Raw genomic sequence first — 4170 nt, 5'->3', positions numbered from 1 at the left:
AAAAAAAAAAAAAAAAAAAAATATATATATATATATATATATATATATTACATATATTCCAGATGCCGCTGTGTCCTTCCCCAAGGACTTCCTGGCAAGTGGAGTGGCCGCAGCCATCTCCAGGACGGTGGTAGCACCCATTGAGCTAGTCAAGCTGCTGCTGCAGGTGCAGCATGCCAGCAAGCCGATCAGTGCAGATAAGCAATACCAAGGGCATTATAGACTGCATGGCTCCTATTCCCAAGGATCAGGGAGTCCTGTCCTGGCGCAGTAACCTGCCAATGTCATCACATACTTCCCCACCCAGGCTCTTAACTTCGACTTCAAAGATAAATACAAGCAGATCTAACTGGGTGGTGTGGACAAGAGGACCCAGTTTTGGCGCTACTTTGCAGGGAATCTGGCATCAAACAGTGCTGCTGGGGCCACATCCTTGTGTCCTTGTGTTTTGTGTACCCTCTTTATTTTGCCTGTACCCGTCTAGCAGCAAATGTAGATAAAGCTGGAGCTGAAAGTGAATTCTGAGGCCTCAGCGACTGCCTGGTTAAGATCTACAAGTCTGATGGGATTAAGGACCTGTATCAAGACTTTAACATGTCTGTGCGGGGTATTATCTTCCAAGCTCCCTACTTTGTTATCTATGACACTGCAAAGGGAATGCTCCTGGATCCCAAGAACACTCACATTGTCATCAGCTGGTTGATCGCACAGTCACTGCCGCTTACTATTTATTTGACACTTCGCCACCGCATAATGATGCAGTTGGGGTGCAAAGGAACTGACACCATGTACACAGGCACCTTGACTGCTGAAGGAAGATTGCTCGTGATAAAGGGGGCAAAGCTTTTTTCAAGGGCGCATCGTCCAGTGTTCTCAGAGGCATGGGTGGTGCTTTTGTGCTTGTCTTGTATGATGAAATCAAGAAGTACACTTAAGTTGTTTCCTAGGAATTTTCCCCCTGTGAACAGGCATGTTATATTATATAACATCTTGAGCATTCTTGACAGACTCCTGGCTGTCAATTTATCAGTGGCAATTATTTGCTGGTTGATAATGGGAAGCAGTAATAGTCATCTGACCAGTTTTCTCTTAAAGCCATTTCCATGATGATGATAATGGGACTCAATTATATTCTTTATTTCAGTCATTCCTGATAAATAACAAATTTGGAGAAATAAAAATATCTAAAATTTTTTAAGACGCCGTGTTATAATACATGGGTGATAACAAGCAAGCTTTTTAGGCCTTTTTTTTTCTTTTTCTTTTTTGTTTTTTGAGATGGAGTCTCACTTTTTCACCCAGGCTGGATTGCAGTGCCGGGATTTCAGGTCACTGCAACCTCTACGTCTTAGGTACAAGCAATTCTCCTGCCTCAGCCTCCTGAGTAGCTGGGACTACGGGTGTACACCACCGCGCCTGGCTAATTTTTGTATTTTTAATAGAGACAGGATTTTAACATGTTGGCCAGGCTAGTCTTGAATTCCCAACCTCAGGTGATCCACCTGCCTCGGCCTCCCAAAGTGCTGGGATTAGAAGCCTGACCCACCGTGCCCAGTGGGTTTTTTAGGCCTTTTAATTTAAAGGGTGTTGAGTGTTGGGGTACTGGCACTGGGCGGGATTATGGTGGTTAGGTTTTAAGGAGATGATGAGGGGTGAGTGACTTGTAGCTATGGATGAAGAGGTGGTGTCCTGCACACTAGGGTTAACATAGCGGGACATAAGGGGAGCTATTGAGGGAGGTGGTGGGTTCGCAGAGGAGGATGGCAATGAACTGTGGCTGTAGCCCAGGAATAGTTAAGGAGGCAAACAATTTTGCTAGGGTATCTTGGTTTAAACAAGAGAACTGGACACGTGGGGATGATTAGGAAAGAATGTAGAAAGGAATGCTGGCCTAATTGACACCAGGCTTGGGGAGTTTTGAGAGGCCCGGAGGCCTTGCCATTAATTCCCACAACAGTTATGGAGGCCAAGGAGACAGGTCCTTGAAAAGAGGGCAGCGTGGAGTGGGTGGCCTCATGTTGATTAAAAAGAGGATGGACTTACCCTTCACTGTTAGGAGTTAACTGAAGCTCGGTGTCCATGATTTTCCAGGGGGCCCCTGAGATGTTTGGGCAGTGTCAGTCTTCAGCCGCCAAGCCAAGGAGATCAGGGAAAGAGTCAGCCTGAGGGCTATGGGGTTGGGTTCGTGGAGCCTTAGAGATGGTGGTTTCAGTTGGGCAGTGCAACTTCCAGTGGAGTCCCACACAGACGGGACCACAGCTTCTGAGGAATCCCGGGCTGTGGGCATTCTTTGGCCCAGTGGCCCGGTTTTTGGCATCTGAAGCAAGGCTTTGGGGGAGGAGGTCCTGAAGAGAAGCCTGAATGCTGTGGATTTGCTGGTGTGAAACTTCAATGAGCTGAAGGAGTGGCTGGGATCTTTCTTACAGTGGAAGCAAGCATTTGTAATTCTGAGATATACTACCGCTTGGCAGCCTCATCTTGGTTATTAAACACCTTAAAGGTGAGGTTGATTTGTTCCTGTTGTGGGGTGTGAGGGCCAGATGCTAGTTGTTGAAGTTTTTTTCCTAATATCCAGGCATATTGGGTAATCAAGTGCATATTAAGCATTCTTCATTCTTCATTCTTCACTGGTGAGAGTAGAAGTAAGGATGACATTTAAGTCACTCCAGGTGACATGGTAGGACTGCATGAAGTATTGGAGGATCTGATGAAAAGGAGCTTAGGCGTTGGCAGATTTGGAAAAGGTTGGATAAAGAAAAAGGAACGTGCACCCTTACTATGCCTTTGGCTTCAGCCACCTCTCAAGGGGGGAATTTTTGGGCAGGGATAGAGGAGTTAGACTCAGGACTAAACTGTAAGCCGGGTCGCGATGACTTGGGGAGGTGACAGGAGGAGCATGGGGAGGTGGGTTGTAGGCAGAGGAAGAGGAGGGAGGCCCTGGGGGCGGGGTTGGGCCTGAATTGGGGCCTGGGTCAGACAGGCAGGGAGGAGAAAGGTCAGAAGGGTCAATAGACAAGGAAGGTTCTTGGTTCCTGGTGGAGGCAGGAGGGGTGGACGCAAGGGAGAGAAGGAGCAGTGATCAGGGAGGGATTAGAATGTAAAAAAAATATCTGGACGTCTGGTACCTAAGACCATTTTCCCATTGTGGACAAAAATTGTCTAGGTCTCACAGAAGACAGGAATAGAAAGTGCCGTTTTTTGGTCATTTGGATTGAGGCCAGGCTGTGTTACAGAGACCTTTAGGTTTCAGATCAGGCAACAGTTGAAGAGGTTTTAGGTTTTGTAGAAAGCCGGCTAGAGTTTAGGATTGAGGAATAGAAGGCTGAGTGTTGCCCATAGCGAAAGAGGTAAGTTTTAAGGAAAGGAGTAGAGATGAAGAGAAGGAGCGAGCAGCCACCAGCGTTTTGAGTAGGCATCCCTGACTGGTTCCTGGGCTGTAACGTGGGTGAGTGAGCAAGGCAGGAGTCCCCACGATTGACCAGACACCAAGGGAAGAGACTTGTCTTCTCTGGCTCTACACAGATAAAGAGTGTCTCTTTATCTCTACCACAAGGAGAAATATTTCAAGAAAAAGAGAAAGAGGGAGAGACTTGTCTCCTTGGGATTTGAAGGAAAAGAGAGAGAGGGGAGACGGCTTATCCTATCTGAAGGTAGCAAGAGAGCTGTCGAGGCCTCAGGTGGGTCTCTTCCCAGAGGGGGAGCAGGGACAGGGGACTGGTCTCCCCGAGGGAGTACCCCTGTCCCAGGTTTCGGCACCAGATGTTAAAACGGGCACTCTGAACGAAGAGACCTCCCAAACAGGCTTTGCATGAGAAACATGGCTGTTTATTCGTCTGGGTGCAGGTGGGCTGAGGCCAAAAGTGGTGTCAGCTGAGGGCCGTGAAATAAGAATTGGTTTTCTAGGTTTTTGGTGGGCAGTGGAAAGTTATAGAAGTTACAGTTGGTGTTTTCTTGCAAGCTGGATGGTGGGGGGGGTCCTGGTGTGTGGAGTCAGGAGGTTGGCCAACGTCCCTTAGAAAGTCCAATGGCCTTGTAAATCGAGGCCGGTTTAAGAAGCAATGGAAAATGTGTCAGAGTAGGCCGGGCGCGGTGGCTCACGCCTGTAATCCCAGCACTTTGGGAGGCTGAGGCGGGTGGATCACGAGGTCAAGAGATCGAGACCATCCTGGT

At 47.9% G+C, this 4170-nt stretch overlaps 1 protein-coding gene and 1 pseudogene across 3 annotated transcripts in view; both read left to right on the top strand.

Annotated features, from left to right (window-relative positions):
* Window positions 1-4170, top strand: part of LOC108281971 (zinc finger protein 491-like) — a 33959-nt gene that overhangs the window by 19209 nt on the left and 10580 nt on the right. The window lies entirely within an intron of this gene.
* LOC108282018 lies at window positions 59-1191 on the top strand (annotated as a pseudogene).

This window comes from Cebus imitator, unplaced genomic scaffold (genome assembly GCF_001604975.1).
Source record: "Cebus imitator isolate Cc_AM_T3 unplaced genomic scaffold, Cebus_imitator-1.0 Scaffold234, whole genome shotgun sequence".
NCBI classification, from domain to species: Eukaryota; Metazoa; Chordata; class Mammalia; order Primates; family Cebidae; genus Cebus; species Cebus imitator.
This window is presented reverse-complemented; position numbering and strand designations above follow the sequence as displayed.